The following is a 12,330-nucleotide window of genomic DNA, read 5'->3' as shown; positions in this document are numbered from 1 at the left end:
TACAAACATCAGAATCAACTTGACAATTTCTGTCATGGGAAGATGTTTTGGAAATCTCCCTTCCCCCCAAATTCAAAATTTTCCAAATCTTTACTTCAGAAGCTTTTTTAAATATTTCTAAAGCGCCAAGACATAGAGCGCTACAAACATCAGAATCATCTTTAGAGGACAAATTATATTATGGAAAGATGTTTTTGAAATCCCCTTTCCCCCCAAACTCAAAATTTTCCAAAATTCTACTTTAGAAGCTTTTAAAATATTTCTAAAGCACTAATAGATAGAGTGCTACAAACGTCAGAATCGACTTCAGAGGATACGTTATATCACGGTTAGAGGTTTTGAAAATCCCCCTTCTCCCCGAACTCAAAATTTTCCCAAATTATACTTTAGAAGCTTTTTAAATATTTCTAAAGCACTAATAGATAGAGTGCTAAAAACATCAGAATCGACGAGGATATTTACATCAAACAGTTCGTGGTAACGAACTGTAAGTAAGGAGCAACCTGGCTCAATGGTAACCGAAACTCTAAAAACCGGAATTTTGGTACCAATAGATACATCAAAAGAATCAGATTTTAATTTTGATTTCAAATATATAAGTTTCATCAAGTTTAATCTTACCCATCAAAAGTTACGCGCCTGAGTAAATTTGGCTGATTTTCGAAAAAAAGGGGAAACACCCTCTAAATGTCATAGAATCGTGATGAACTTCACATCAAAATACTAGGCGTAGCAGAGAACTCCGCTATAGAGCTTTTAAACTCCTATCTACAAACATGTGGAGTTTTTCATTTTTTGCCAGAAGAAAGATAAGGGGGACGTGTCTATTTGGTTGTTTGTTTTTTTTTTTTTCCCCAGGGGTAATCGTATTGACCCAGTGATCCTAGAATATCGTAAGAGGGCTCATTGGAACGGAAATTAAAAGTTTTAGTGCCCTTTTTAAGTGACCAAAAAAAATGGAGGGCAACTAGGCCCCCTCCCACGCTCATTTTTTTCTCAAAGTCACCCAATTAAAATTTTGAGATAGCCATTTTGTTTAGCATAGTCGAAAATCTGATAAATATGTCTTTTATGATGACTTAATCCCCCACAGTTCCCAGGGGAAGGGCTGCAAGTTATGAACTTTGCCCATTGCTTGCATATTGTATTGGTTATTGGGAAGTATACAGACATTTTCAGGAAGAATTTTTTTTGGTGGGGGGGGGGGAGAGGGGCTTGAGGAGGGGGTTACTCGGGATAATCTTTCCGTGGAGGATGTTTCTTTGGGGTAAGGGACATTTCTATGAAGGGGGCGCCAGATTCCCAAGCATTATTTAAAAAACGATCAGAAATTAAATTTAAAAAAAAACAAGTTTTTTCAACTGAAAGTAAGAAGCAACATTATAACTTAAAATGAACAGAAATTATTACGTATATGAGGGGTTTCTCCCCCAATTCAATACTTCGCTCTATACGCTACAGTTTTTTTTAGTGCTTTCAAAAAAGCTATCTATTCTAATTAAACGGCCTTTGTGATTCAGGGGTTTGTGAATTAAAAATTTTTTTAACTTTTAACGTAAAGAGCGTGGTATTGACTAAGGGGAGAGCCCCAGCATATATGTAAGAACATAAACGTAATAAAAAAAACAATAAAAAAAAAACAAGCGATACGGATCAATAGTAAGCGAAACTTTAAAAAACGGAACTTTGATGTCAATAAATGTATCAAAACAATGGGCTTATAATGCTGATTCTAAATAAACAAATTTTTTTTGGTTTGGCATTATTCATCATTTACTAGGAACAAGTGAAGACTTACCTGATTATTTAAAATGGAGGAAAACATGCCCTAAATCTGAAAAATTTTTAATGAAAATCCCTTTCGGATTATGCATTTCAAAAAAACCTACAACTTTGGTTTCTACCTCTTATCTACAAAAATTTGTAACTTCGTATTTTTTTCCAGAAGAAAAATATACGACTATAGAAGTTCGTTACGTAAGTTAATTTGTAAATTACGCCAGAACAAAATTTAGAGACAGCCATTTAGCAAAAGAAAAGTAAAATTTTTATGCAAATTTTGTTTACTTATTCAATGACGGTGAGCCAAAATAAAAGCTGCATTAACTAAAAAACGATCAGAAATTAAATAAAAAAAACAAGTTTTTTAAACTGAAAGTAAGGAGCGATATTAAAACTTAAAACGAACAGAAATTATTCCGTATATGAAAGGGCTGTCCTCCTCAACGCCTCGCTCTTTACGCTAAAGTTTGACTCTGTCTCACAACTTTATTTTTTAAAACAATAAAAAACTTTAGCGTAAAGAGCGAGGCGTTGAGGAGGGGACAGCCCCTTTCATATACGGAATAATTTCTGTTCGTTTTAAGTTTTAATGTCGCTCCTTACTTTCAGTTTAAAAAACTTGTTTTTTTTATTTAATCTGTTAAGAAGCGACTATTTCAAATGCAGGAAAAACGCGTACTAAGTTGACCTATCTTTCCAATATATTTATAACCCAATTCACTGTTATCTTTGTTCGACTATTCCTGCCATTTAAGAATGAAACAATTAATTAAAGCCGCAACAGATATTATCAGTTATAGCTTCAGTCTGTAATTGAATTACTGAGATATTCCTAGCAATTTTTGTGAAATAAATTTCTGTGGTGGTATCGTTCAATTTTCTACTGTTGAGGCAGTCTTAGAGTTGTATTATAACCATGGCATGTTATTGAGAAGCAGGAATTGCGATATTTGTGGCCAGATGTGCGTAAAATATAGAAAATCGTTCCGTTGCCAGAAGTCTAGGCTTATACCTACCGAGGTGGCCATGACTATTCTCAGGTTAAGTGTAATTTTTCAAAATCGATCAATGACAAAACATGGATGGCTCGTTCACACCTTTCTGAGCTAGAAAATTTCCGTTTTTTGAGGATTTGGCTTCAAATACCGCCTCCAAGGGAGGATTTCATTACCAGCAATGTTACTTGTTGTAAACAAACCTTTGTGGATTGGAGCCCGTTCTGCAGAGAGGTTTGTTTGTAAATAGGTCATTCAAACTTTGCTCCTGTGGGAGGAGAAGGAGTCATTGTTGATATAGATGAAGCCCAATTTGGGAAGCGTAAATATAATAGTGGTCGGATTGTCAAGGGTAAATGGGTATTTGGTGGAATAGAGCGAGGACCTGGTAATTCATTCATGGTTTCTGTGCCGGATAGAAGTAGTGCCACGTTGTTGCGAATTATCCAAAATCGAATCCTGCCAGGGACAACAATTATCAGCGACTGTTGGAGGGTCTACGATTGCCTGGCTAGCCAGGTCCATCAGCATTTACGCGTCAAGCACACCATAAATTTTGTTGACCCTGCAACAGGTGGTCACACACAAAACATCAAAAGACACTGGTGTGAAGTTCGAGACAATATACCCAAATATGGCAGAAGATAAGAACTTATGGAAGGATATCTGGCCTATCAATATTTCAAAAAAAAAATATTCAATCTTCCCAAGAATACACCATTTCTTGAAACATACATTAGAGCTTTATAACCCAAACTAATTTGTTTTTTATGTGTATTATTTAGCCTATTAATTAATGTTCACAATACTGTAACAGATAATTTGACAAGTTACAGTATCTAACCCCATTTGTTCTTAAAGCAATTCACATGTTTTTTTTCAAATAGTTTAGTATAGCAATCTTCATTCTTGAAGCTATGAGACGTTATTAAAGTCTAAATAGGGAGGGGGAGAGAGGGGGCAGAGGTAAATATTTGACTATAGATTATTCGGTACTTTTGTATTATAAATAACCCACCACTATACACAAAAGAAGTGAAGTTTCGTTAATTCTAATGAAATAAAACAAAATAGGATAAAAATATAATATTTTACAAACAAATTTGGGCTATATATTTGAACATTAAGGGGTGGGAGTAAAGCATAGCATATATTAAATACGTAACCTAACCCAGGTACCTTTTTCCCTCCCTAAAACCCAAAAAACAACAGTTTAAATATTGTAAACGCAATCAGAAATCATGCTTTGCAATCCATTTTTCTAACAAATACCCATTAGTCTGGTTTCCTTGTGTGATCTATAGTGGTGTATTATTTAAAATGCATAAGTACCAAATAACATATACTTATCTTGATAACATGTTTGAGAGATCCCTTTGCATTTTGAGTTGAGTAACCACATAAAACATATTCAAATAGCTTAATCCTATAATGTTGAAAAATTTTGCTTTTCTTTTTTACATCCGCGATTTAAAATATGTAAAAAATGTCGGAACTTAGGCTATATAAAAATTTTCTTTCAAGGGTGCAAAGGTTAGTTGAAAGGAGATTTGATAGCGGGGGGAGGGGGTGGGCGGGGGCGGTGGTCAGCAACCTGCTCGCGGTGCCCCTGCTTATACTAATCTAAGCTGACCATTTCGTTGCAACGTGTTGCACCGGAATAATACTCTAAAATCTGGTTGATAAATTGCCTGTCTAACAAATTTGTCTGAGTTTCGTAAAAGGAGGAAACAACCCCTAAAAGTAAAAGATTTTAATAAAACTCATACCATCAAATTTGTGGTTCTTGGCGAATACCCGACGGAAAATCCCCCCCCCCCGGGAAATACCTCCCCGCAGAAAATAGCCCCCCTTCCCACGGGAAATATCCTCACGGAAAATCCCCCCTCCCCCCCAAAAAATACCCCCGTGGAAAATAAGGCTTTTCAAATTTCAAATTATCAATCAGATTTTAGAGTATGAAGGGGGAATGGGATCAATGGTAAGGGGGATTTCTAAAACTTTGAATAACCTTTAAAAATTTGTGAGTTATAACAACTGAACCTTGCAAAATAGATCTTCTGTTTAAATGAAGTACAACAAAATTGTTTTCAGGTTCAAAATTTTGCTCAATCCCAACTTATAAGGTTTTAAATATATGCAAATACATTTCCTAAATTTTGGAAATAAAACATTGATATGGCTTAAAATTCTGCTCAAATAACTGAAATTGCATTTTCAGAACTAAAGCCAGAGAAAAAGAAACTGATAACTGAAAATTAAGGTAAAATGTTGTTTTGTCAAAATTTCAATGGGTAATGGGCATTGCAAAAACATCTTCGCATGACATAAAAAACATCTTCCCGTAACATAAACTGTCCTCTAAAGTTGATTCTGATATTTGTAGACCTCTATGTCTTAGCGCTTTAGCAATATTTAAAAAGCTCCTAAAGTAGAATTTTAGAAAATTTTTAGTTTGGGGGGAAGGGGGATTTTAAAAACCTCTTCCCGTGATATAACGTGTCCTCTGAAGTCGATTCTAATGTTTTTAGGACTCGTGCCTTAGAAATATTTGAAAAGCTTCTAAAGTAGAATTTTGGAAAATTTTGAGTTTGGGGGGAAGGGGGATTTTCAAAACCTCTTCCCGTGATATAACGTGCCCTCTGAAGTCGATTCTGATGTTTTTAGCAAGCTATCTATTATTGCTTTATAAATATTTTAAAATCTTTTAAAGTATAATTTTGGAAAATTTTGAGTTTGGGGGGAAAGGGGATTTCAAAAACATCTTACCATAACATAATTTGTCATCTAAAGTTGATTCTGATGTTTGTAGCGCTCTATGTCTTAGCGCTTTACAAATATTTAAAAAAGCTTCTAAAGTAGAAATTTGGAAAATTTTGAGTTTGGGGGGAAGGGGGATTTTAAAAACCTCTTCCCGTGATATAACGTGTCCTCTGAAGTCGGTTCTGAAATTTGTAGTGCTCTATCTATTAGTGCTTTAGAAATATTTAAAAAAGCTTCTAAAGTAAAAATTTGGAAAATTTTGAGTTTTGGGGGGAAGGGGGATTTCAAAAACATCTACCCGTAACATAATTTGTCCTCTGAAGTCGATTCTGATGTTTTTAGCACTCTATCTATTAGTGCTTTAGAAATATTTTAAAAGCTTCTAAAGTAAAATTTTTGAAACTTTTGAGTTTGGGGGGAAAGGGGGTTTAAAAAAAATCGTCTCATAATAAAAATTTTCCTCTAATGTCGAGTCTTAGTTTTGTGTTGCTCGAGTTCTATGCAATTTTGAAATCAGTTAAATAATTTCTAAAGTAAAATTTTTTAAAATTTCTATTTTGGTGGGAAAGAGCATTTACTAAACACATTCCCGTAAAATAACGAGTTATCTAAAGTTAATTCTGAAATTTGTAGTGCTCTATCTATTAGTGCTTTAGAAATATTTAAAAAAGCTTCTAAAGTAAAATTTTGGAAATTTTTGAGTTTGGAGGGAAGGGGGATTTTAAAAACCTCTTCCCGTGATATAACGTGTTTTCTGAAGTCGAATCTGATGTTTTTAGCACTCTATCTATTAGTACTTTAGAAATATTTAAAAAGCTTCTAAAATAAAATTTTAAAAAATTTTGAGTTAGGGGGGAAGGGGGATTTCAAAGACATCTTCCCGTAACATAATTTGTCCTCTGAAGTCGATTCTAATATTTGTAGCGCTCTATCTATTAGTTCTTTAGAAATGTGTAAAAAACTTCTAAAGTCAAAATTTTGGAAAATTGTGAGCTTGGGGAGAAGGGCGGTTTTAAAAACCTCTTCCGGTGATATAAAGTGTCCTCTGAAGTTGATTCTAATGTTTTTAGCACTCTATCTATTAGTGCCTTAGAAATATATGAAAAGCTTCTAAAGTAGAATTTTGTAAAATTTTGAGTTTGGGGGGAAGGGGGATTTCAAAAACATCTTCCCATGACAAAAATGGTCCTTTAAATTCGTGTCGTATGATGTTTGCTCTCTAGTTAATTTTGATTTATTAATTTATAAAAATGCTTCAATATTAGAATTTTGGACTATTTTGAGTGTTGCGGTACGGAAGGTTGCCAATCCAATATCATGGGCTGAAACTTTTACTCTAAGGTCGATTCTGAAGTTTATAGCACTATCTCTTAGTGCTTTAGAAATGTTTAAAAAGCTTTTAAAATAAAATTTTGGAAAATTTTGAGTTATGGGGAAAGGGGGATTTTTAAACCCTCTTCTTGTGATATAACGTGACCTCTGAAGTTCATTCTGAAATTTGTAGTGCTCGATCTATTAGTGCTTTAGAAATATTTAAAAAAGATTCTAAAGTAAAATTTTGGAAAATTTTTTTTTTGTGGGGGAGGGGGATTTTAAAATCAAATTACAGTGATATAAAGTGTACTGTTAAGTTGATTATGATGTTTTTAGCACTATATCTATTAGTGCTTTAGAAATATTTAAAAACCTTCTAAAGTAGAATTTTGGAAAATTTTGAGTTTGGGGGGAAGGGGGATTTTAAAAACATCTTCCCGTGATATAACATGTCCTCTGAAGTCAATTCTGATGTTTTCAAATCCTTTCCCTAATTAATACAGTTTAAATGGTCTTATCAACAGAGTTGTTTGGCATGTGCCTGCTACCCTTAAAGGTAAGGGTTTCTGATAAGGAAAGCGTGACATCATAACAAACCTGGTTTCATATACCATAAAGAAAGTCAGCATGGGTTGAAAATTAAATGGATTAGGATTTAAATAGGATTTTGGAATATATTTTAATGAACAAGGTTAAAAGCAGAAGTTGTGTAAGGTAAGCAGTGATTTAGGGCTCATTGTAAATAGTGATTAAAATAGTGCAAAGGATTATGTCCAAGAATAGGCAGGTGGCCGACTACTGGGTGTCTTACCTTATATTTATGATAGGCTAGTAATATAGGATGAAATATGAGTTAAAAACAACTAGTAATGTGCAATAATTTACCATTATATAGAGGGGGGATGAGTGGAGGTAGTTACTTCAAAGTACCTTCCCGGGACAAACCTTAGCATGTACATCCATCCCTGAAAGTTTCACTTTCCTAACCCAACCCCTTTCCAAGATAGCCAAAAGTAACTAAAGTAGAATTTTACCACATTTTTGTATATTATCTGCATAATTTTACTTTTTAAAGGTTAAACTGAAAAAATAGGATAGTAGACTAGGTTAGTTCACCTTCAGGCTAATTAAAAAGGGTTAATCCTTGTTTTTGCTCTTTCTTCCGATAGGCTTTATCAGGAAAACAAAATGCTGGATGTGTAAGACTGTTGATTATAGATGGGAGAAATGATGGAGCTGGTTAAATTATCGCTACCTGGGGGAAATTTTAAAAACAGACTTGCTTCATCAGAAATTTTTATTCAGAAAATTTCTATCTGTAAAAAGTCGCAAATTCGTTTTATTTCTATAAAGCTTGATAGCAACTATCTTGTCACCTTGTTGTGTTTGCAAGTTTTATCCATAGAATTCTAAATTTTATTAACCTAAAATTTTGACTAGATATAGCCTACACTCCTATGTGATAGACTTCTTGTTGTCTTAGAAAGTAGTTTTTTAGGTGAATAAATCTTTTGGGGATGCTAAAATTAAAAGGTAGGCTAGGCCTAGCCTAGTATGCTTGCTAGGCTACCTGTGGTTTATGATTTCAAAATCACCAGTGATTTTTGTTCTTTGAAGTGGAGATTTGCTCTTTTGAAGGAAACATTAGAGCCATTTATTTTACTCATCTTTGTGCTAAGATCCTACATCTTTTGACAAAGAACACTTAAAAGTGAAATTTTAGCACTGAGATCTTACATCCTATAGCATTTGTTTGCAAAGGTCTTTCATCATTCTGCTCTGATCAGCAGTCTAAGAACAATGATGAGTATATCATCAAAGTTCTCTCATCATTGTTCTACATGGCAGAAAGAAGGTGTCCTTCACACCATCAGTGAGCTGTAAGATCCCAGAACAAAGATGAGTTAGGAGAATAGAAATCTTTGCAGAAAGATGTGAGATCTTAGATGTAAGATCTTAGTGCAAAAGAATGGGCCTATTATTATAACATAAAAAGAGCACCATGAAATTCCTTAGTTAACACTCAAGAGTCAGGCCTATGACTCTTCTGAAGAGAATATGTTGAAAAGATGAAAATTATGCTATTGAATCCTTTGTCTTATAGTATTTCAGTGTAGTCTAATACTATGCTGACAATATGCCCCACTTTCTGAGGATCCATGGTATAACCCTAAGGTATATTGCATCTACCATTAAATATCCAGAAGTATAAAACAATGCTCTTTAGAAAAACAACCAGATGCAGTACTATTACATGGCTTCAATAGCTAGATCACACTAACCTCTTCTTGCAAGCAATACTGTGAAGAATCTTGGAGTCCACATCAATAAAGACCTTAAGTTCTGTTGATGTGCTTAGACCACTTCTGCAAAGGCCAAACAAATGCTGGGTTTGTTTAAACAGACATTCAGTAGCAGGTCACCTGCTATTGCAACCAATCTTAAAAACTGTAATCTATCTCAAATAGTTTGGTGTGAATGTTTCTACTCCCATCCACAAGGGAGATCAGAAGGCACTAGAGTCTGTACAAAGACATGCCAACAAGTACATATACAACAGTGATTACACGTTTTGTCTCAAGAGACTCAAGCTTCATACTTTTAGTTACAGTAATAAAAAGTAATAAATTATTATTGCCTACAAGGTACTAAATTATGAAGAATTCCCCTTTCAGTTGGACAACACTGCCAGAAAAAGAGGCCAACCAATGAAGCTGTTTCACAGAAGAGTAAACACAAGGTTAAGAAACAACTTCTTCTCAAACTATGTCATAAACATGTGGGATTCCCTGGCAAATAAAACAGTGACAGCCTCCAGTGTTGATGCTTTCAAAAATTCAGTTGATCAAGACTGGTGTACAAAACATGACAAACTGCACAGGATGTCCCATGCATCCCATTGTATTTTAAGATAGGCTTGTTTAAGGATACCAAATATACAAAATGAAAAAAAATATAAGGCACTTTTGTCTTGTAGCCACCACACTCAAGATCTTGTATCAAAAATATGAAACAATAACTGGTTTTCATGGTCTTTATATCAGACAAATTAGCTTTGGCTTGCTGGGAAAATACATTGTAGTTATATTTTAATTAAATATTTACTTGGTATTTTGGTTAGTTTAGGTTATGTATTTAATATAATGCAGTCTGGGCAGCCCCCCCCCCCCCCCCCTTCCTCAATTCTTTGTTGCAGTTTTCATAATTTTGTTGATAAAGTATTATATTTTTATCATATTTTGTTGTATTTCATTAGCATTAACCAAACTTCTCTTCTTGACAGAACATGAGTGTGGTGGCTATAAGACACAAGTACCAAAAATAAATATACAAAATGAAAAGTCCTGGTTGACCTTCACTGAAGTAAGGATGCTAGGACTGTAGGTTTTGCTGAGGACAGCCCTTGGACATAGGGTCAAAATATTCATTAAAATATAGGATTCCACTGTCTTGCAAACAGAATTTTCTATTGTTCTTCTTGTTTTTGATGTTTATGCTGGACAGGGGGAGGGGTAATCAAGCTTAAAATGAACAAAAATCTTTTACTATTAAAGAGTAAATAAAATCCAAAACAATCATAATAAACATACAATAGGTACTAATATAAATGAATAAATAAATCTTAGAACGCGTACCACACAAACCGATTAGGCAAGTCAAGCAAAAAACAAACAAAAATCACTAAAAACAAGAGTTTGGCTAATGCCCCCTTTCCTAACCATAAAAGTTATTAAAGCCTTTTGCATCAGTGACACTTTACTGAAACCAAATTTTATCACAAATATTTTCTTTTGTACTTATTACAACTTTGAAAATAAAAAGAAAATTACAATGAAATAAAATCTTAACCTGATAAGCCTTCACCAATTAATATCAGTATATATCAAATATTCAGTTTAATTTTATTAGTTCTTTCCAAGACTGTTCAAGACATTTATAGTTTTCAGTTTGAGTTTGAATTATTATAGATATTTATTTCTACTGATATTAAGTTTAATATGATCTGAAGTCATACAGTGAAATGTTGATAAAAGGCTAGTCAAATTTTGTAAATATGCATGGTTCCACTCTTCTTATTTTGATTCCAGGATACATATTGAGTCTTTAGGTTTACCTCTGCTCCCTCCCTTATTTCAGAATTTGAAGTCCATTTGACAGAAGTTTCTGCTCATTCTCCCAAGTAGGTCATGAGAAATGGCAGACATATGCTATAGAGAATATGCTTGTCAAAATTTTGATATTTTTTCCTAGGAAACAATCTCTAGAAAATCCTAACTGATAAGATGACTAGGATAAGATGATTTTAAAAAATCAATAAATATGCATCCAAGGTTGAAATAGCCCCCAGTGCGCCTGGAATAATGAGTGTGAATTCTGCAAACAGTCAATTCTTTACAGATTAAATATAAAAAAAGTTTTTTTTTAACTGAAAATAAGGAGCAACATTAAAACTTGAAACAAACAGAAATTATTCCATATATGAAAGGAGCTATCCCCTCCTCAACGCCTTGCTCTTTATGCTAAAGTTTTTTATTATTTTAAAAAACAAAGTTGTGAGACAGAGTCAAACTTTAGCATAAAGAGCAATGTGCTCAGGAGGGGACAGCCCCTTTCATATGCAGAATAATTTCTGTTTGTTTTAAGTTTTAATGTTGCTCCCTACTTTCAGTTAAAAAAAAACTTTATTTTAATTTAATTTCTCAGTTTTTTTTTTAATTAATGCAGCTTTGATTTTGTCTCACTGTGCATGAATAATTAAAACGAAATTTGCATGTTAATTTTACTTTTTTTTCGCTAATGGCTTTCTAGAAATTCTGTTCTGACGTAACTTACAAATTAACTTACCCCCTCCCCCCAATGACTTGAAATAATCCCCCCTGAAAACTTCTGAATGCTTCCCAATAACCAATACTATATGTAGACATTGGAAAAAGTTCATAACTTGCAGACCTTCACCCAGAGACTGTGGGGGATTAAGTCATCCTCAAAGACATAGTTATTTTATTTTTCAACCATGCTGAACTAAATGGCTATCTCAAAATTTCAATTGGGTGACTTTGGGAGAAAATTAGCGTGGGAGGGGGCCTAGTTGCCTTCTATTTTTTTGGTCACTTAAAAAGGACACTAGAAGTTTTAATTTCCATTCAAATAAGCTCTCCCGCGATATTGTAAAAAAAAAAAAAAAATAAACATGTATCCATGATATTTCTTCTGGAAAAAAACACAAAATTCCACATTTTTGCAGATAGGAGCTTGAAACTTCTATAGTATGGTTTTCTGATACACTGAATATGATGTTGTGACTTTTATTAAAGTTCTATGACTTTTAGGGGGTGTTTCCCCCTTTTTTTGAAAATTATGCAAATTTTCTCAGGCGCTTGACTTTTGATGGGTAAGACTAAACTTGATGAAACTTATATATTTGAAATCAGCATAAAAATGTTCACAAAAAAAGAATATTGGGTATCATCCTTGG

General features: G+C 33.7%; 1 protein-coding gene across 2 annotated transcripts in view; it reads right to left on the bottom strand.

Moving 5' to 3' along the window:
- LOC148951051 (dynactin subunit 1-like) overlaps positions 1–8,008 on the bottom strand; it is a 177,506-nt gene extending 169,498 nt beyond the window's left edge. For both annotated transcript variants that reach the window (XM_089090588.1, XM_089090589.1), the window contains exon 1: positions 7,971–8,008. The gene's annotated coding sequence lies outside the window, so the exon portion shown is untranslated. The remainder of the gene's footprint in view (positions 1–7,970) is intronic.
- Between the last annotated feature and the right edge of the window lie 4,322 nt (positions 8,009–12,330).

The sequence above is a fragment of the Artemia sp. Qi Xiang Cuo genome, chromosome 6 (assembly GCF_049724085.1).
Source record: "Artemia sp. Qi Xiang Cuo chromosome 6, ASM4972408v1, whole genome shotgun sequence".
Lineage (NCBI taxonomy): Eukaryota > Metazoa > Arthropoda > Branchiopoda > Anostraca > Artemiidae > Artemia > Artemia sp. Qi Xiang Cuo.
This window is presented reverse-complemented; position numbering and strand designations above follow the sequence as displayed.